The 23,336-nt window shown below is 38.4% G+C and overlaps 1 protein-coding gene across 4 annotated transcripts in view; it reads right to left on the reverse strand.

Moving 5' to 3' along the window:
• dennd4a (DENN/MADD domain containing 4A) overlaps positions 1–23,336 on the reverse strand; it is a 151,600-nt gene that overhangs the window by 121,448 nt on the left and 6,816 nt on the right. The window contains exon 1 of one of the 4 annotated variants that reach the window (XM_043674607.2): positions 12,991–13,657. The exons of the other annotated variants lie outside the window; for them this stretch is intronic. The gene's annotated coding sequence lies outside the window, so the exon portion shown is untranslated. Of the gene's footprint in view, positions 1–12,990; positions 13,658–23,336 lie in introns of those variants that run through there. 4 annotated transcript variants of the gene reach the window in all.

Here is a 23,336-nt window from a genome sequence, read left to right on the forward strand (position 1 = left end):
ATGAAGAAGGATGAAAGTGAGTTTTGAACACACAAGTAAAGGAAAAGTAGCCCTCCTGATGAAGGGCTTTTGTCTGAAACATCGATTTTCCTTCTCCTTGGATGCTGCCTGACCTGCTGTGCTTTTCCAGCACCAATCTAATCTTGACTCTGATCTCCAGCATCTGCAGTACCCACTTCTGCCTAAAGGAAAAGGAGGCCATTCAGCCCTTGAATCTGCTCTGCCATTTAGCAAAACCCTTGGCTGATGTAGCTGTGGCCTCAACTTCAGATTCCTATCGCACTCCCATAATCCTGGGTTCCTATAACCTCCCTTCTTACTCACTGCTGCAGGAATCTTCTGGTGCAGGAGTCCCAATTTTGGGCTTGCAATGTCGGGGCATAGGTACATTGGAATAGTGGGTGCTGCTGACACACATTGAGGGGATGTGGTCACCTCAGCATGGAGGCGACCACGACCATCTGAATTGAAATTTTTAAATAAATCTGCCAAGGCCAACTGAACTAATGGGTAGAGGAGAAACTCTCTGCAACATTTTTCAAACAAGTAAATCCAGTCTTTCATCCCACAGCCATCATTAGAGCGTGAAGCCTCCGACTCTGGTGTCCACCTGGACTACCACCAGGAATCCAATGAGTACATTTCAACCCAAAAATGATTTAGTAACAAACCACCCAAAAACAGGCTTTCAATTTCTGAATCATGACAAAGAGTAAAATTGCAAGATGGGTGAAAAAGAAAGAGACACAAAAGCAATCAGGAGAATGGACTGCAGCAAAGCAATCGCCTCAATTGCACCCACAACCAAAAAGCCAAATTCCCTGCCAACAAAGCAGGGTTTGCTGGGGGTTTGTTTTTGCACTTTTGATATTTGTTTTAATTTTAAAACTATGTGGCTTACACTTACACTGACAAATATGTAATATATTAGTAATGCAACTTTTAATAATTATTTACAATCGACTTATTCTTTTATAGTCAGCAGCTGTTCAGTACTTAGGAGTGCTGGTTGGCTTATGTTCCAACCACCATAGCAATATTCTGTACGCTTCATACAATGTAACCAACTTAAAGACAGAGTTAAAGACTAACCCTTCTACTACAGTAAACGAAAGCAACATAGCACAAACAATTTAATTGTTTCCATTTGCGAAGTGGGGATGCTGGGGTCAAAATGATATCAGCAAGCTTAAAACAAATGATAAAATGTAAGGTGCAAGATAAATGTGAGGTGTTCTCCATTAGGAAAGGATCAAGAACAAGATGGCACAGATGTGAAGTAATAAGTAAAAACAGCAATAAAATGATATGGGGAAAATGCTTTCATACAAGTGGCTCAGGTCTGGAATGCATTCTCTAAGAGTGTAGTGGAGACAGATTCAATCAAGGCATATAAAAGAGAATTAGACAGTTTACTGAAAAGGAAGAATGTGTACAACTCCAGGAAGATATCAGGAGAACGACATTTGCTGAGAAACTCATTAGGCAAACCAGAACGAATGTGTGAGGCCAAATAGCCTTTTTTTGAACACAGGTAAATATGATTTGAGGTTGTAATGATTATTTATTGCCAACTTAGGTTTGAAAAGCACAATGATTGTATGAGAAGAAAAAAGACTAATTGCATTAAAGAACTACATAGTTTTGGAGTCTTGGGAGAATGAGTGAGCAAGTAATAGGACAAGCAGTCTTGTTTTCAAAATAACAGAAGAATTTTGGAAAGCAGATTTTCATCTTAAAAGAAACAACGGGAAAATTCAGAACAGAATTGAGAGTAATTTATAAATGAAATGTTAAATAAACAAGAGTACTTTATTATACATTCCATGCTTGTAATACAGCACACAAAATTAACAATGCTCTTTTGAGAAATAGCTCAATACCACAGCTAAAGTGGAAGATCATTGTAACATCATTTTATTGGCATCACAGTAAGTCTACAAATTCTCCCATCAGTTTGAATGCCAGATTATTGTACATGGGTGGATTGGAATGTACTACGAGCACTACAGTTACAATACAAACACTTAGAGTTCACAGAAAAATACTTTTACTTTAACTACAGATTAAATTCAATGGCAGCCAGTTACAAAGTAAACAAATAATCCCAGGTTTAGGATGTTGTGCAAACAGGCTGTTAAGAGGTCCTTTAATTTTTTTTGTTAAGAGGCAAACAAATTAGCTGACAACATAAAACTGCACAATCTGAATGAAGTCTTATTCTACTTTAGAAAGGCCAACAGCATTAGAAGTACGATCAGTTGAGGTGAAGGGCACGTTGCCCTTGGTGCACATTAAACAGGTGCAAGACAGTTGTGTGCAATGGTGTTTATAGCCATCCCATAATAAACATGTTACAAATGTTCCAGAAAGTAGTTATGTAAAAAGGTCACTAATTATATTCACAGCAAGACGCAACAACAATTTGTTTGTTTTTAATTTAACCTGTTTTTTAAATGGACCTGTTGCATGAGGTTATTATAAACCTCTGAGCAAATGGGACTTGAACCAGGCCTTTTTGGACCAGGGGTAGGGATCTACCACTGTGCCATCTAAGTCTGAATTTTTACAACTACAAAAGTTTTGCACCACAGCAAGAGTGGATTGATTTGATTTCATTTATTATTGTCACATGTACCAAGATACAATGAATAGTATTGTTTTGTATGCTAACCAAACAAATTATACCTTACTCAAGTACATCAGGGTAATGGAACAGATTCATACAGTGCAAAAAAGGTGCTTCGGCCCATCAAGTCTGCACTCTCATATCTACCACTAAATGTGCGCTAATCCCAATTTCCTACACTTGCCTCATATCCTTGAACGTTCTGATACTCATTCAAATATTTTTTTAAAGGTTGTAAGGTTTCCAGCTTCCACTACCTTCCCAAGCAGTGCATTCCAGATTACCATGTCCAACTGACAACATTTTTTCTCAAATCCCCACTGAATCTCCTGCCACTTATCCTAAGACTATGCCCTCCCATGATTGACGCTTCAACCAAGTGGAACAGCTGCTCGCTTTTCACATGTCCATACCCCTCATAATCTTATAAACTTCATTCATGTCCCCTTATCCCCTCCCCAGTCTTCACTCCTCTGAAGAAAACAATCCAAGTCTATCTAGTCTCTCCTTATAACTCAATGTCTCTTTCCCAGGAAACATCCTGGCAAACCTCGTCTGTAGCCTCTCTAGCGCTATCACATCCTTCCACTGGTGAGGTGACCAGAACTGCACATAGAACTCCAATTATGGCCTGACCAACGCTCTGTACAACTCCAACATTACCTCCTTGCTCTTAAACTCTATGCCTACGAATACCTAAGTATACCAAATCTTCTCCAAATCTCAATACCTACTTATTCACTACAGTTCTATCTTCAACACTATAATCCCAACCCCAAACTAATCTCCAAATTCCGAGACCTAGGTCACTGCAACTGGATGCTCGACTTCCTGACCCACAGACCACAATCAGTGAAGATAGGCAACAGTACCTCCTCCATGACAATTCTCAACGCTGTCGCCCCACTAAATACGGACTCAGCCCCCGACTGTATTTCCTGTACACTCATGACTGTGTGGCCAAATATCATCTCAACATCACCTACAAGTTCGCTGACGACACTAACTGTAGGGTGGATTAAACGGTGACGAGACAGAGTACAGGGAAGAGATAGAGTGCTTGGTGGAATGGTGTAAAGATCTCTCTCTCAACGTCAGCAAAACTAAAGAGCTGATCATTGACTTAGGAAGCAAGGAGGGCGGCATACCCCTATCTATATCAATGGAGCGGAGGTGGAGATGGTCAAGAGCATCAAGTTCCTAGGGAGTGGCTATCACCAACAATCTGTCCTGGACCACCTACATTGCTGCGATGGTCAAGATGGCACAACAATGCCTCTTATTCCTCAGGAGGCCAAGGAAATTCGGCATGTCCATAAGGACTCTCACCAACTTTAAAGATACACCTTAGAAAGCATTCTATCTGGTTGCATCACAGCTTAGTATGGCAACTGCTCTGTCTAGGATCATAAGAAACTACAGAGAATTGGGAACATAGCCTCGTCCGTCACGAAAGACAACCTTCCATCTATTGGCTCCATGTATACTTCTCAATGCCTTGCAAAGGCAGTCAACATCATCATAGATCCCTGCCCCCCCAGGATATAATCTCTTAAAACCTCTTCTGTCAGGCAGAAGGTACAAAAGCTTAAACATATGCACCAACAGGTTCAAGAACAACTTCATCCCTGTAGTTATTAGACTTCTGACTGGAACTCTCAAATTTCAAATCTAATGTTGATCTTGCTTTTTATGCACCTTCTTCGCAGCCATAACTTTGTATTCCTCGCTTTGTTCAATCACCCTACCAACTTTCTATGTTATGAGCTGCCTGTACTGCATATAAAACTTTTTACTGTACCTAGGTATGTGATAATAACAAATCAAAATGCCACAACTGATGAAAGCAAGTGTCCCATATGCTTTCTTGACTATCCTATTCACGTGCTCTTACATCTTTGGGGATCCGTGAATAATTATCTCAAGATCCCTCTGTTCCTCCAAGCTACCCAGTGTCCTGTCATTAATTACATACACTCTCACCTTGTTGCTTCTTCTAAAGTGCATGACCTCACACTTATCAGGGTTAAATATCATCTAACACCGGTGTGCCCCTCTGACCAACCCACATATATCTTCCCTGTAATCTACAACCATCTTCTTTACTATTAACCACTCTACCAATCTTGGTGTCGTCTGCAAATTTGTTTAACATTCTTCCCCACATTTTCATCGATATCATTTATGCATGTAACAAACAATAAGGGTCTCAGTACTGATCCTTGTGGTATATTGCTGGATATTGGCCTCCAGTCACTCCAACAGCCTTCTACCACTACCCTTTGTGTCCTATTAAGTCAGTTTTCAATCCATCTCGCCAAGTTTCCCTCAATTCCATGTCCTTTAACCTTCTCAATCAGTCTCTCATGTGAAACCCTGTTAAAAGCTTTGCCAAAATCCATATAAACTACATCAACTAAACTTTCTTCATCCACACATATGGACACATTTTCAAAAAATTCTAACAAATTTGTTCGGCATGACCTCCCTTTGACAAGGCCTTGCTGACTATGCCTAATTAACCCATGCCTTTCCAAATGGGTATTAATTTGCTCCTTCAGAATTATCTCCAATAGTTTCCCTCCCACTGCCGTGAGGCTCACTGGTCTATAATTTCCTGGTTCATCTCTACCACCCCTCTGAATAAATGGAACAACATTATGCATCTTCCAGTCCTCTAGCACATCCCAAGTGGCCAGAGAGGAATTAAAAATTTGTGTCAGAGCCCCTGCAATTCTTGTCTTTCCTCCCACAGCAGTCTGGGATGCAATTCATCCTGACCAGGGATTTGTCTGTTTTTAAGCCCGACATGACTTCCAAAACCTCCTTATTTCCTATGTCGAACTGTACAAGCTCCTCATAGTTCCGCTGAATGCAGAGTACAGCATTACAGCTACAGAGAAAGTGCAGAGAAAACATTGTTTCTTCTGTAATTAATGATGTACTAGTAATGTTGTGGGAATGAGCAATTTTGAAGTGCAAAATATTTTCTTTAAAAGTGGGAATTTCCTAGGTACTAACCCTGTCTCTACAAAGCAGTGGCCACCTAACAGCTTGTCAAATCATGGTTCTTAGAGACTGAACAGAATGATGCACTGAGGGACTGATGCATTGATGGCCCCCTGATCTCACTTCTGCTCATTGACTGAATAATTATTAGTTGGTTTGACATTGGCTTGAATATGTCAACTGAGCCAAACATCATATTAGATTCAATTAACGAAAAGTATCAAATTATATTTCTATGCAAGTGTTTCAGCATTTTTGATTTATTTTAACAGATGCTAATGGATCTACCAGATTTTTTTTATTTTGCCATTTTTGTATCAGCAAAGGAAACTGCCTAGCAGAGCTACCAGATGACTAGTTAGCAGATGCAACCAAACTGATGCAACTGCTTGCTGGTGATTTTATAGGACCCAAAATAAATTAAGCTTTTTCAATTTATTTATTCTTTCCATGGGATATGGGCATCATTGACAGGCTTTTGTTGTCTATCCCTAATTTTCCTTCAACCAAGAGTTTTGCCAGGCATTTCAGAAGACAGTTAAGAGTTAACCACGTTGATTTGGGTCTGCAGTCATGTGCAAGTCAGACCCGGTAAGGACAGCAGATTTCCTTCCCTAAAATACAAAAGTGAACTGGATGGGTTTTCAATGACAATTGGTGATAATTCCATGGCCACCATTACTATGACAAGCTTTCAATTCCAGAATTATTGGTTACATTTAAATTCCACCAACCATTGTGGTGGGTCTTGAACCTGTGTCCCCAAAGCATTAGTCTGAGCCTGTGGAATACTAGCCCAGAGACATTACCATTACACCAGTTTTATTCAATTTCTGGAGTGTTACTAATATTCAATTGCCATCTGGCTTACAGAATCTGATAGAACGGCTATTGCAATGTCAAAGTGGCACACAGGATAGATGGATTTCTGAGACTCAGGCAGAACACAGAGATTAATTGTGTCTAACTCAGCAGGTCTGGCAGCATGTATGGAGAGAAATCAGAGTTAGAATTTCGGGGTTCAGTTCTAGAGAAGGGTCATTGAAACTGAAACAGTAACTCTGATTTCTCTCCACAGATGCTGTTAGACCTGCTGAGTTTTTGCTGCTTTTTCTGTATTTGTTTCCAATTTCCAGCATCCGCAGTTCTCTCAGTTTTTTTGACATTAACTGTGTACCTCAATTTGATGTTGACACAACAAAAGAAGACAAGTTAGATTTCACAAGCTGATATCCAAGAATTTAATGTTGAAAAATCTACAAGTTTTCAATACAGATTGGTTTACAAATAGGTAAAATACAAAGATCTGATAGGAGTCTAATCCTTATTAAAAATGTCCTGCAAGAGTGTCATAGCCAACCTCTTCAAAGTATCACTTGCGTGGTATCATTGATAGCCTTGAGATGTCCTCAGAGTGAATACCCTGCTTTATTTCCCATCCATGTGATTTTAGATGACAGGCCCACAGAATAAAACTGGCTCTCCATAACAGTGCTACCCTTTGTTTCAGATTGGTTAGACTTATACTCAATGTAAATGTCAAATATAATTAGAAATGATGATTAAAGATTCACAGTGATAGTACTACATATCGACTTAATTTTCTATTCTACTTAGATTTATGGGAAGGTGACCACTAGACTACTAATCCATGTTCTGGGCACCTGGGTTTGAAAACCACTGTGGTGGGATTATCAAATTCAATTAAAAAAAAACTGGAATTAAGCATTTACTGATGACCAAAAAAACCATTATCAATTTTTGGAAAAACCCATCTGGCTCACTAACGTCTTTCAGGAAAGAAAACTTGCCATCCTTACCTTTTCTGGCTTACATTGTGACTCCAGACCAAGAAGGTAGATCACCCCACCTTCTCAAGGGCAATGATGGATGGCCAGACATGCCCATGAGTGAATTTTAAAAAAAAAGTGAAATGCATAGTATTATGGCTGAATTAGGAAAAGAAAAGACAAGACAACAAAGCTTAACAATTGAAGATTATCAAAAAAGATCATTATATGGAGGTACTAGTGTTGGACTGGAGGGGACAAAAGTTAAAAATCACAAAACACCAGGTCATAGTCCATCTGGAAGCACTAGCTTGTACTTCAAAATAAACCTGTTGGACTAAAATCTAGTGTTGTGTTTTTTTTTTAAAATAAGATCATGACATTTGGTATGATATTTTAGAAGAAAAAAGAACCATGTTAGTCCATTGTACATCAACTTGGATGGAGTTGGTAGAATTACTGTTTGTGGAGAAAGTGAGGTCTGCAGATGCTGGAGATCAGAGATGGAAATGTGTTGCTGGAAAAGCGCAGCAGGTCAGGCAGCATCTAGGGAACAGGAGAATCGACGTTTCGGGCATTAGCCCTTCTTCAGGAATTAGCCCTTCTCCTGAAGAAGGGCTAATGCCCGAAACGTAGATTCTCCTGTTCCCTAGATGCTGCCTGACCTGCTGCGCTTTTCCAGCAACACATTTCCATCTCAGAATTACTGTTTGTGTAGAGTCTTTGGAGGAAATTGGTTGGGTGAGCTGATATCCATGCCCTTTTCATTTGTTTAATGTTAAACTCAAGATTTCATCACAAAATATTACTATTGCTGAAATATCTTTTAAATTAGATTTGAGAATGATCGAGTGTTTACATATAAACTAACCTTGACACAAAGGAGGGGACAAATAATGTTGTCAATTGTTTTATGTACATTTAAATTTGGTCTTCCAAATGCTAAAACAGCTTGTGTCAAATCTAAGGGAGAAGCATAAGAAACCAGATGTGTTTCACGACTTATCCAAGGATAATCAAGTGTTGTAAAACTCAATCTTGCTCCAAGTCTCTTGACTGACCTCCTCTGTACTTGCAGTCTGCCAAATACGTAGCTCTGCCTGCCCATCCATCCACCCACAACAGATGGCCAGTTATGCCAGCCTCATCTCATAACAATCTGTTAACACAAGGTGGCTCATCTGAACTCATGAAGTATTTCGTCTTTCGAAGTCCTGAACCTAATATTACATTGGAAACTTAAATAAAAAAGGATCAAGCCGTCATTCCACTGAAACAATATCATGGTTGCTGTTCTTTATGATTTTCCACTAATTAATGGAATAGTTTGAATTCTGCTTTTGCAAATCACGAAAATTAAACTTTGTCATAAGGTCAACTTGCGACATTGAATATAATCTTGACCGAATGATTTTCATTAAATGATATGAAGTGTCGTGCAATCAAGTACAATCGTTAGTATAAAGACAATATACTTACACTTTTAACATGTAAATAGTTTTAACACATTTCACAGAAGCATTATAGGCCAGAAGATGTAGCAGCAGAAGTAAGCTATTTGGCCCATCAAGTTTGCTCTACCATTCAAGAAGATCATGGTTGACCTGATGAGAATATTCAACATCATCTCTCTGCCTTTCCCCACAACCCCGAATTCCCTTGCTGATTAAAAATGTTTGTTTATCTCAGCCTTGAATATCCTGGACGATCAGCCTCCACAGCCCTCTGTGGGAAGCAATTTCACAAATTTCTTGCCCTCAAAGAATTGCTCCTCATCTCCATCTTAAATGGGCAATCTTCTAGACTGAAATTATGCCCTTGGTCCTAGACTCTCCCACAAGAGGAAACAACCTCTCAGCATTTACCCTGTCAACTCTAGTAATTTTATATTTTAATTAGATTTCCTCTCATTCTTCTAAACTCCAATGAGTACAAGTCCAATCCACTCAACCTCTCCTTATAAAAAAATCCATTCACACCCACAATCAACATCGTGAACCTGAACTGGTCTGCCTCCAGTGCCAGTACAGCATTCCTTAAATAAGGGGTCCAAAACTGTTTGACCTTCCCATTTTTAAATATTTCTTTCTCTTTGAACTAAAGGCTGACAGTCCATTTGCCTTTCCCAGTACCTGCTGAATTTGTACACTTGCTTTTTGGGATGCATTCCCAAGGACCCCCAAATCCTTCTGTGCTACAGCTGTCTGCATTCTTTCCCCATTTAAATAATATTTAGCTCCTCTATTCTTCTTGCAAAGGGCATAATCTTGCATTTTCTTGTATCATATTGCATCTGCCAAGTTTTTGCTCACTCACAAACCAGCCAATATCCATCTGGAGACTGTTATTCTCACCACTTGCCTTCCCACCTTTTTGTGTCATCCACAAACTTGGCAGCAGTGCATTCACTTCTCTTAATTGAATCATTAATATATATTGTAAACAATTGTCACTCCAGCACCGAGTCTTATGCAATTAATTAAACTGCACAATATTGCTAAAAAAAATTAAAAACCAGCAGTACATTATGCTCTCCCATAAAAGTCTACTTATCCTTCATACACAATGTTTTGTACTGAATGTGTTCAAGCTCTACTAAAGGCTCTTCAGCAATGGAGATCCAGAAAAAAGACACTTCCAAATGGAAAGATGGGAATAATGGAAAGGTGACAAACAATAACATGAGACAACACATCAAGGAAACAACACAGCCTGCTCGTAAGTTAGAGCAAACTAGGATACTCTCTTTATGTTAAGACAAGCGCCACAAGCCTGCTCTAGCTGTTATGAACTAAAGGAATATTTACATATTTTTCATCACAATATCTTCTCTGTCAACACTGGACATTTTAGCAGTTGACTTCAAACGTTTGAATGAATTAAAATACTGAAACTACATACACAAAATGCTGCTTGATAGTTCACTCAGATTACATTCCTGCTGAATAAGATCTGCAAATAAAATAGTTCAGCAATGGTCTGCCACTTATATACACAGGATCAAGGTGGGATACTATTCATGGGGCTTGTGTTGAGGGTAGCTGGACGTGAGGCCAAACATTTGCAGTTAGAAGTCACATTTGGCTGCCATCAAGGATTACAATTTGAAGATGCCAGTGTTGGACTGGGGTGTACAAAGTTAAAAATCAGATAACCTGGTGTTGTGTGATTTTTAATCAAGGATTACGTGATGAGCACTTACTTCATAACTTATACTGGAAACTTGGATGTGTTGGAACAATTTTGATAGCATAAACAAGGAGAAATTGTTTCCACTAGCAGGAGGGTTTTGTAACCAGAGTACACAGATTTAGCTAATTGCCAAAAGAATCAGACATGACATGAAAATTCTTCAGTACTTTCTGTTTTCTCTCAGATCTCCAGAATCTGCAGTTATTTGCTTTATATTTATTCACGGTAGACTTATGAGATGCTTTACGATAGATATGGCAGCAGATCTACAGGCCAAATGTTTACTTTTAGCAGGACCCTTCATTTGCTCTTGATATCTACCCCTTATCTCCTTTGGGTATGAAATCAACACTCAGTCCCCCAGTTCGGTAAATATCCTACAGCTGGGAAATTGGTGAATACAAACACAGATTTACATGAAGTAAGTCTAGTGAAAATCAGGAGATAAAAGTGCAGCAATGGCAAGTTGGACTTTCAGTGACACAAACAGACATAACCATGTTGACCAGTCAAGTTTTAAAAGTATTTGCCAAGTTGATGGCTTAAAAATGGAACAGAAAAAACTTAAAAGAGTGAATGCCTGGAAGCCATTCGACCCGAAGATATATCATCATAATGCCTATTCCTTTCCTTATCCAATGCTCCATCTTTCAGTTAGAAGAAACTGGATAGTAATCAATAGCATGAAACAAGGATGATTTCTCCAGGTAAAGAAATAAGCCACTGATCTGCTTTCCAATTTCAGCCACTGTCACAATCATTTATCACAACAGACCAGAGGTTTTGTAGTCTAGGGCCTTCCAGCATGTATAGTACATTAGCACACATGAACACCGCATGTGCATACTAAGTCAGCATGGAGGCAAACTATATTTTGTATTGAGCATTGTACAGAACACCGAATAAAATTAAGTAAGTTTTGAGAATCATAACTTCCAAATCTATTGGTGTACAGTAATTAGTATTTAAGAAATTTGTATTTTCTTGGTTTTTTAAGTATTAATATGTAACTAAATTATCTGAGTTGGCTGGATGGCCGGTTCATGATGCAGTGTGGTGCCATCTTCTGAGGTAACCATAAAGACTCTCCTTCTCAACCTCTCATGTAACAGGAGGCATGGTGACCTTCAGGCATGGCGACCATCACCAGCTCCGTCTCTCTCTCTCTCTAATGAGAGAGTAGTGTTATGGTCCAAGAGGACTACGGCAACTTTTATCACACACTTTAACACAGATACTGCCACATATTCTTTACCAGTACACATTTCCTTATGGACAATGGGCAAAGTGTCAGACTCAAGGTTATAAAAATCGAAGCCGTAGACCATATGGCCCACTGAACCTGTTCCGTCAATTACTAATACAATAACAGCTATGACTGCGGCCTTAACTGCACTTTCCTGTCCATCCTCTCATATATATAAATCAAAATATTTGTTGGATCAGCTTTGAATATAAATCCAAAAAGCTTTCATCTCAGAGATCATTCTAGTGAATCTATTTGCTTCCAATAGAAGTATACCCTAAAGTAAGGAGGACTAATCTGTACAAGTATGCCAGATGGTCTCAACAATATTCTATTCAGTTTAGATTAGATTCCCCCCAATGTGGAAACAGGCCCTTTGGCCCAACAAGTCCACACCAATCCTCTGAAGAATAACCCACTCAGACCAATGCACCTAAAACTATAGGCAATTTAGCATGACCAATTCACCTGACCTGCACAGGTTTGGACTGTGGTAGGAAACCTGAGCACCCAGAGGAAACCCACACAGACACGGGGAGAATGTGAAAACTCCACACAGACAGTCACCAGAGGCTAGAATCGAACCCAGGTCCCTAGTATGAGGCAGCAGTGCTAATCATTGGACCACTGTGCCACCTGTGCCATGGGTCAAACCCATGTTAAGGTCAACACAACGGCAGCATTTTCAGAGGCTGTTCCACGTATTCCCTTGGCGTGCTGAGGTAAGAGTCACAGTGCCATGTCCCCACTGACACACAAAAAGAAACCCTACTTACTCTGCATCAGGATAGACTGTTACACACATCACATTATTTTTAAAAACTTCAAAGCAGCGAGTCTTTCATGGAGTCCATAATGCAACATTATCAATTCACATTCAAGTGTTAATTTTATAAATTTCACACTAAGAATCTACAGACAAATGATATAAAGAATTACAGTTCACCCAAATGTACATTCTTACTCATAACGATGATGATTTGAAACAGACTTTTCCGTTAGCTGAGCAAACCAAACCATTGAATAATTGGGTCGATTATATGGGAAAGATCCAAAAGTGTGACTATTGCTGAATTAGCTTCCCTCATTGTAGGTTTTCAAAACTTTTTTTTTAAGTTACTTACCTGCTCAGAATAGTAAATGTTGGCCGCTTTTCTTCCCTCCTAAGAAATCCATCAAATATTTGGATTGTGTGTAATGAATAATTTACAAAATTTATATCCCAGTCTTTACCCAAATACCCTAACAATATCATGCAGGATAGTTTCTGAACAGTTACAAATCTTCATCTTGTGCCATTCTCTTTCCTGTTCTCGCAATCTAGTCACTTGCCACGTTTTTCCTCCTTTGTCCACTATGCACCATACATCACAACATCATTATCCGGTTGGGTTACCGAAGAACAGGATGTGTTACAACATCTTTAGGGCATCTAAATGAACTTAGCTGCTGATATAAACAAAAAGACATTAATCAACAATGTGAAAATTCAATGCAGTCATGAGTCCAATTGTGCAAATATCATAGGCACAAGTTTAAACTGGCCCTACTGTTGCTAAAGTCAAAATCTCACCATTAGAGATAGAAAGAGGTGGCATGGATCAACTAACTGCGTATGACAAATTCATGTAACCTGTCACACCAAGGGGGAGTTCCATCAAACAGCATGTGCATTAAATAAATCTTCAAGTGGTTTTGCAATGGAGTATCATGCAGTAATGCACTGTGACTCCTGTACATACGCAAGTGCAGCCATTATTGTCCAGATATACAAATGAAAACACAGATCATATTTCCATTTTAAGGGATTATTCCCATTCTTGATTACATCACAGAGCACAAAAATGCACAAATATCAATCAGACCTTCAGTCACAGACTAAACCTTTGCACCAAACTGTGCTTCTAAAGATTACACACCATCAAGGCTGTCAGAGATACTTGAGGCAAAGTGTCAAAATCAGAAAAACCCACATTTGCAGAATTCATGCAGTGCTAAAAGAGGATTACCAATAAACTTATGTAAGGGACCTCAAAGCTGAAACAAAACAATTGTCACATTTCAGTCGAATTTACCTTTCAGTGTGGTAGAAGACATTTCCTCTAGCAGGCAATGCAAAAGTAATAGCTGCAGCAGCACAATTTGCAGGCATCAAAATTAGCTTTGGTAATTCCAATGCACTTGGACATCTGTTACATGCTAAGCTGCAATCAATCTTCAGAGTTTTCCTGCCAAGACATTTTTTGCTTTCACCATAAGGCAGTTATTGGCATGGAAATTATAGAAGGTTATGATCACATCTCAAGTTCAATCAGTTTGAGTTTTAAAATAATGTTAAACAATTATGTAAAGAGTGCAATTAGGAAAAGACCTGGGGTGGATTATACAACTGTTGCTCTAAACTCTTCATTAAACTTCCCAAGTTGTTTATTCAAAAGCATTATTTTTAAAAATGCCAATATAAGTAAGAGGACTCCAGTATTCAGGCTCCAAAACCGTCATGAGTGGTCCTGAACTCAAAACATTAAAGCAACACCTCTGTTATATTTCAGTATTGTGATTATTAGGTCACAAAACAAAACCAAGTATTGACACAAAATACTAAATTACTTGGGTGATTAAAAATTCACAAGTAGGGATCTGGGTGTCCTGGCACATAAATCACAAAGAGTGTGCAGATACAGCAAGTGATTAAACTATTAAATGGAATATTGCCTTTTATTGCAAATATATTGAAATATAACAGTCAGGATGTTTTACAGTAGGACACTTGTGTAGAGTGCGATTCGGTAACGCCAAATCCAAGAACTGAGTAGTTTTGATTTCCTTATTCAAGCAAAGCTATGACCGTGTTAGCACTTCAGAAAATATACACTCAGTTGATAACTCAGTGGGGATTCTTGTATGAAGGAACAGTTCACCAAGTTGGACCTGTATCCACCAGACTGTAGACGAATATAGGCACAGGAGTATGCCACTCAGCTCCTTGAGCCTGCTCTGCCATTGAATAATATCGTGCTTGATTTGATTACTCCACATTTCTGCCTTTCACCATTTTGCTCATTAAAAATTTGTCTATCTCTGCATTAAAAATAGTCTATAGCTCTGTTTTCACAACATTTTGAGGAAGAGAGTTCCATAGACTCTCAACATTGGTACAAAAAAATTCTCATCTCGATCTAAAAATAAGACATTTCTTTTTTAAAACAGTGATCCCTAGTTCTAAATTCTTTCCACATCCACCCTGTTAAAACTCCTCAGCTCTTAAATGTTTCAACAAATTGACTCTCATTCTAAACGCCAGTGAACATACGCATAACCTGTCCAACCTTTCCTCACAAGATAACTCACTCATACCAGATATAAGATGAGTGAACCCTTTCCAATCTGCTTCCAACACTTTCACATCCTTCCTTAAATAAGGAGACCAATACGGTAACCAACACTTCACATGACCCTGCCAAGGCCCTGTATAGCTGAAAAGCAAAACCTGCCTACTTTTGTATTCAAGTTGCTTTTCAATAGAAACATTCCATAGGGTTTTCTAATTACTGGCTATATCAGTATACTTATGTTTTGCAATTCTTACTCTAAGACACTCAGACTCTCTACATTACTGTTCTAAAACATGACTCAGCATTTTATTCTTCCTGCCAAAATAGACACTCATATTTTTGCACATTATGCTCCATTTGCCAGATCTCTGCTCACTCACTTAGCAACTTTATCCTCAATCCCTTCATGCAAGGAATTTACATAAATTGTAAAACAGTGAGGTCCCAGAACTAATCCCTGTGACACCCTACCTATCACATCTCACCAACAAATATTTATGTCGAGTGTTTCTTGTTAGCTAGCCAATCTATCTACTGGGCATGCCAACATGAGGTGGCACCTTATCAAATTTCTTCTAGAAAGCTAAATGCAGCACAACCAAAGAAAATATTACTTCTTCAAATAACTCCAATAAGTTGTTAAACATGAATTCCCTTTCAAAAAACCCAAGTTGATTCTTGCCTATAATATTTAATGTTTCAAATATAAAAAGTGTTTAATAGCTTCTAATAAACAGATGCTAACTGATATGTAGTTTCAGTCTCCCCCTTTATTTGAATAAAGCAGTTACATTCACTTGTTTCAAATCTAATGGAACTTTTCTTGAATTGAAGGAATTTTGGAAAATTAAGGCGAACGCCTATTGATTGTGTCACGAGCAACTTCTTTTAAGGCACTAGGATATAGTCCATCAGGACCTGGGAATTAGTAAGGCCACAGCTTCAATAGTTTACTCAGTGTCATTTCTTTGGTGACTCTTTATTTCTCGAAGTTCCTCTGCTCCATCATCAAAATTTAATAAATTACTTAATTTGCATTGTAACGTACCCTGCACCTTGCCTATATTCTGATACACCTTAATTCCAGGTGTCTGTACAACATAAATAATGTTGGCACAGACTGAATCACCATCAATCTTTAATATTTACCAATGTCAGAATTTTTGACAGAATTATGGATGGATGAAAAATCTTCACAAGAGATTTCATTAGGTATTTAGCCTGATATATATGCTTCTCCAGTTAAAAGCAACACATAAAGGCAATTGTTTTCAAAACTATAACGTGATCATAATATTTAAATTTTTTTAAATGGAATTTGAACTGTTCCTTTGTAGATTTCCTCATTCCCGATGAAGGGCTTATGCCCGAAATGTCAATTCTCCTGCTCCTCAGATGTTGTGCTTCTCCAGCACCACACTCTCGACTCTGATCTCCAGCATCTGCAGTCCTCACTCTCTCCCTTTGTAGATTTCTTGGTTTCTAAATTGTTAAATGATAAAGCCATAATGTAGTGCAACTATCATTTAAATACCTTTATGCAGATAAAAATGTTGAAATGAGACATTCTTTCAGTTTAGATCATAATTAATTGGTCTTTAACAAATCAGATTTACGATCTGGACACTTTCCAAATTGATCAAATGAGTTAGGGACAAAAATCTCAATTTAGAAAAATATTGCTGTGTGCTGGGAATCATTTTGCGTTGAGCAGATTCTGTTTCTAAAATTTCAGTAGTTCAATTATAGAGGTGATCTACAAGCATGGCTGCAGCTACAAATACCGAGAAGTACAGTTCAGACCTATGACGTGGAGGTGTCAGTGTTGGACTGGGGTGGACAAAGTTAAATATCACACAACACCAGGTTATCGTCCAACAGGTTTATTTGGAAGTACTAGCTTTCAGAGCACTGCTCTTTCATTAGGTAGCTAGTTCAAACCTAGGCTATGTCTGTAGGAAATATTTTGAGCCCTTTAAAATGAATTGAATTATGAACAGTAATGAATTTAAAATGATGAATTAGAATAATCCTGAAAATTCACACACTTCAAGCTACAGTGAAACGGTGTCCATCTATTGTTCTCTCAAAACACCGTAGGAATTGCACTTAAAATGCCAAAAGGTTTGACTTCAGTTTTACATCCTGATTAGTGAGTTTAAAGGGATTGAGAAAGATTACCTGCACTTCCTCAAGAAATTTAAAAATAATGGGAAAAGTATACATCATTGTTTGGTCCAGTCATTGGGCAACAGGAAATGTTGCAAGTCTGTGGTACAGCGGAAAAAAAAACTTAGAAATACAAATATAAATCACTAATTAACTTTGTGATGAAACAGCTGTGAAGACACATCCTGTCTTCCAGGACCTCCCAAAAGCATAAGAAAGAGTTCAAACTGAATGTGAGCAAGAAGAAACGCACATGCTACCACACAATATGTAGGATGATTTGTCAACTTCAGAAATTGTTTCTTGTTCTCAAAACATTGCGAGACAGTTGTTATCAACCCCCAAACTTGAACAGAAATACATGAATTAGAGTGAAGTTCACACATTCTCCCCATGTCAGCATGGATTGCCTCCTACAATCCAAAGATGTGCAGGTTAGGTGAACTGGCCATGCTAAATTGCCCATAGTGTAGGTTATGTGCATTAGTCAGGGGTAAATATAGAGTCATAGGGTAGGGGAATGGGTCTGGGTGGGTTACTTTTCAGAGGGTTGGTGTGGACTTATTGGGCCAAATGGCCTGTTCCCACACTGCAGGGATTCTATTCTACTCTATTAGGCCATATATCCCTTCTGACTGAATGGCTCAAACTCCCCCCACGTAATTCAAAGATACCATTTATATGACCTGCATATCTTTTATTAAATCAAAAGGAGCATTAAGTATACTCTGCAGTAAAAAAAAAGAGTCTGGAAAAACATTTAAAATGATATTGAGCAAACAGAATAGGATTTCAAAATCACGGCTGGACTTTTGAGTAATAGTGAACAATTAACAGGTGACAATTACAATAGTGGAAAGGAAGACAAGATCATTGTAATAGACTATAGATTTTTCACTTTTGGGACTATATACTAAATTAGAAGTTGGACTGCAATGATTGGAATATCTAGAAACTTTGGTTACTTAAAAAGAATCAAGTGCTGCATGTATTGTTGAGCTGTGCAATGCAGTGTTCTGTTTTGAAGCATTAAGAGGGAGAATTCAAGACTGAACGGCATTGAGAGCCTGTTGATTTAAAGATTCTGTCTAATAACAGCCCTTCTGCTTGAGCTGCAGTGATAAAAAGCCGCAAATACCAAGAGCAACAGAGAAGAAACATCCAAACTTTGAAGATACAAAGCATGCAGCTCGCTTTCTCTTTGTGCAAACACAACAGAAAAAAACAAAGCATAAAAAGCAGAATTCATTCAAGCGGAGGTCCAAGTCCACCTGTTTGTCTTAAAGTTATATGTGTTACAAAAATAGAGCTCCTTTTTTCCAATTACCAATGACACTTGGTATGAATCACTTTCATCCCAAGTAACAGTTAGCGCAGAAAGTTGTTCATATTGGTGGTGTCATTGGACTTTTTTACACTATGTGACAGCATGTGGAACAGAGACACATCTGTACATTCTTTACAGTAGGTCGTGACAGGAGAAATGGCATGTTTAAAATATTAGTTTATTTTTTATACACACAAGGAGAATACTCCTTTGCTCCTTTATCAACAAGTTAAAGGAAGTTCTACACTTCATATTCACTTATAGCAGACTAATTAGCTTTTAATAGTTCCAAGAATATATAAGGAAACAGTAAACACTTAACTGTGTTTAATGTTCTATGGCAGATTGCATCACATCTCCTTCCCAGTAAGCATGTGGCAATAACTGTCATCACTGCTCAGATAAGCAATGACTAATCCATTTCGAAGGACAGTGGTAACTGTATCAGATTTAGTTCAAATATACTGGGAACATTCTGTTTTCATGAGAGGATTTCAAATTTTTTTAAAATGACAATTTGCATCTTCATAAATTTCAACAAGAATATTTCAAACATTCATATGGATGATGCTATGAAAGAATCAGAGATTGAATCTCAACTCTACACTCCTGGGTATCCCCAGTCATTTTCCATCTTTTTAGTGTTTTAAAAATATTTAATGATTCTTCATCCACTATCTTTTGAGGAAGGGAATGCCAAAGACATTCAATCCTCACCGAAAAAAAAGTTTTCTCAGCTCTATATTAAATGGGTGACTCTTTATTTTTAAATTATGACCTCTAGTTCTCAATACTTGGGAGGCATGGTGACTCATAGTTAGCATTGCTGCCTCACAGCACCAGGAACCCAGGTTCGATTCCGATTCCACCCTTGGGTGACTATCTGCGTGGAGTGTGTACATTCTCTCCATGCCTGTGAGGGTTTTCTCCCATAGTCCAAAGATGTGCAAGTTAGGTGGTTTGGCCATGCTAAATAACCCTTTGTATTCAGGGACGTATAGATTAGGGGGGTTATTCATGGGAAATGCAGGGTTACATGGTAGGGGGATAGATCTGAGTGAGATGCCCTTTCAAGGGTTGGTGTGGACTCATTGGGCCAAATAGCTTGTTTCCACACTATAGGGATTCTAAGATAGTCCCACAAGAGGAAACATCCTTTCCACATCCATGTGGTCAAATCCCCTCATGTTCTTACATGCTTCAAATAAGACACCTTTAACTCGTGTAAACTCCAGAGGATACAGACCTGGTCTATCTAGCCTTTCCTCATAAGGCAATCCACTCATTCCAGGTATTAAGTCGAATAAACCTTCTCTGAACTTCCCCCAATGCTTGAACATCCTCCTGTAAGTTTGGTGACCAGTACACACTACTTTTGATGTAGTCTCAGCAAAGTCCTCTATAAATGAAGCATAATCCACCCTTACAGTTACATTCAATGACCCAGCAATAAAACATAGCATTCTATTAAGCACAATAATCATTTGCAATTCACACACTAGGTCTCACAGATTTTTATGATATTAAAATTGTTATTTTGTAAGGAGTTCTATCGATAAGTTATATTCACCACTTCAACCACTTGACTTCTTAGTCTCAGGAAGACTACTTGAAAGCATAGCGGATCAAAAACAAGAAATGTTCTTCTTTGGACAGACATGTTAGAAAAACCAACTCACTATACTCTCATATCTCCAACAAGGAAAAAAATCTAAGAATCTGAAAATGTAAATAGAAAGGCATCTTGATGCTCAAAAAGAGACTCAAAGTTAAAAAAGGTAAAAACAAGGACTGCAGTTGCTGATGAAGGGCTTTTGCCCGAAACGTCGATTTTACTGCTCCTCGGATGCTGCCTGAACTGCTGTGCTTTTCCAGCACCACTCTAATCAAAGTTAAAAAATCAGACACATCCTCTCACTGGGTTACAACATCACAGTCTTATGTAACAGGGCTGGAGCCCTGGATTAATACAACAAGAAAAAAAGCTGACATCAGGAAAAGGGACCTTAAAGCTCAGATTGTAATAAAAACCGAAATGATTCATTAACATCTGTTAGAATAGAGAAGGAAATCTGCCATTCTTACCAAGTCTGGTTATTATGCAACTCTAGTTTCACACCAACATGGTTGACCCTTAACTTCTAAAAAAGCAACTTAGTTGCATCAAACACAAAATCCATGACCACCTTCTCAATGGAACTTGAGAATTAAAAGAATTTTTCGACGTAACATAATTCTTACGAGAAAAGGCATGCTATATTAATTCTTCATAACTGAATGTACAAGATTGTCTAACATCCTGTCAGAATGTTACCAGTGGTATTCTAAATGACTCTACCTTAGGACGTCTTAACCAATATTTTCATCATCGCAGAGTTGCAAATACAACAACTAAATGTGCAGACAATAAGAAAGTCAAAGAACATAACATAAGAACTAGGAACAGGAGTAGGTTGTCTAGCCCTTCAAAGGTGGTAGTCTCCAAGGTTAAAGGGGATAGTTTGCAAGGATATTTAAATATGCTTGAGCAATAAGCAGATTGGTGACAATGTTTCACATGCAGGATAAATGTTTAGAAAGGACTGCTACATCAATGTAAAGAAAACAAAGTGCATGGGAAATGAGAGAGATCGGAGGTCCTCATTAGTAGTGACCTAAAGCTAAACCAATATCATCGGTGGGAATGAAAAAAAGAAATCAGAGATAAATTAAAAATTTAACATTGAACCAAAATGATGAGGATTCCTGCCCTATTATTAGAAAAACCTATTTTCTAATTAAACTGTTTATAGATGTCAACACACCCTGCTGGGACAGGTGAGACTTGAACCCACCAGTTTACAAATCATTGGTGCAACCGTACTTAGAACACTGTATACAATTCTAGTCACCATAGTAGAAAAATGAATACTGCTGCTATTTAAAGGGTGCAGCAGAAAGTAAGATAATGACTGAGGCATAGGTAGACTGACTAACAAGTAGGGGTGTTGTAAACTTTATTTCTCACTGGAATAAAGGGATGGGGGGGTGATATGATTGCTGTTTTAAGATTTTAAAGAGACTGAATAATGTAAAGCAGGACAAACTGTTATACCTTATCCAGAATAGTAGACCTAGAGGGCATGACTTGTTTAATGAGATATAATGCCAAAACAAATCTGCAGAAACAGTAATTCAGTGAGAAAGCAATATGGAATTACTCCCAAATGGAAAAGGTGAAAGCTGACATTTTGAATCATCAAATGCAAATTAGATAGACATTTTAGGATTTAGCACACAGTACAAGTAATTTGAGGCATAACATGCTGTGAATAGATCGCCCTTGAGAGTTCTGGCCTTGGGTTTTCAAAGGTCTCCATCACTGGGCTGTTTTCTCTGGAGCGTCGGAGGCTGAGGGGTGACCTTATAGAAGTTTATAAAATCATGAGAGACATGGATAGAGTAAACAACAAAGTCTTTTCCCTGAAGTGGGAATTAGAGGGCATAGGTTTAGGGTGAGAGGGGAAAAGATAATAAAAGGGACCTAAGGGGCAATCTTTTCATGCAGAGGGTGGTGTGTATCTGGAATGAGCTGCCAGAGAAAGTGGTGGAGGCTGGTACAATTGCAACATTTAAAAGGCATCTGGATGGGTATATGAATAGGAAGGGTTTATAGGGATATGGGCCAAGTGCTGGCAAATGGGACTAGATTAGGCTGGGATATCTGATCAGCTTGGACGAGTTGGACCGAAGGGTCTGTTTCCATGCTGTACATCTCTACGACTGTATGACTGGCGTTTTGTGTCTCATGGGGATCTGCCATAGATTCATTGACAGAGATTGATCACTGTGATTAGTCAACAACGCCATTATCATTGTATCATGTGACTATAGTCGATGAGCTAGATCAGCTATTACTATGCTAATTAAGAACCTACTGTCTGGAAAGTTGAATAATTTCAGGTGCAGAATACCTATAAGAGGAGATGTCATATACCCTACAATCCTCACGTAAACAAATATGAATTAGAGAAATTCTGTCTTAACTGTTTCATAAGCTTCATAAATCTGGGATTGATGCATACACTGGCACACGAGGCCATTCCTTTCATTGTTTCTAAATAGACTGAAAGAAAGCCAGCCAGTCTAATTCAGCTTGCTACCTCTTCCTATTAGACTTACAAGTTACAACACTGTATATGTATAAGATGCTCCCTTTGCTCTCTACCACCCTTTGCAGCAAGATGTTCCACATCCCTACCATCCTCAGTGAAAAAGAATTACTTTTAAATTACTTTAATTCGATGCCTCCTGATCATTGACCTCAGAATTTCCTATTCACTCTATTCAGAACTCTCATAACTTTGTGCATTTTAAATAGTCAACTTTGTTCCAAGAAAACAACCTAATCTTTCTGATCTTTCTTCAAAGCTACCCTGCAGGGATAGGTGGATATGCACTCCAAATTCCCTCTGTTTCTCCATACTTCAGTTTTCCGCCAATAATCTTCCCTTGTTTGCTCACCTCACATGTATAACTTCACAATTCTTTGGACTGAATTCAATTTTCAGCCTACCTAACCATTCCATTGATCTCTCAATGTGTACATATCTTCCTCACTACATCCACAGGGAATAATAAATGCTAACCTATTAGTGGG

The sequence above is a fragment of the Chiloscyllium plagiosum genome, unplaced genomic scaffold, assembly GCF_037043375.1.
Source record: "Chiloscyllium plagiosum isolate Xiang-an unplaced genomic scaffold, Cpla_swu_hap1 HiC_scaffold_39, whole genome shotgun sequence".
Classification (NCBI taxonomy): Eukaryota; Metazoa; Chordata; class Chondrichthyes; order Orectolobiformes; family Hemiscylliidae; genus Chiloscyllium; species Chiloscyllium plagiosum.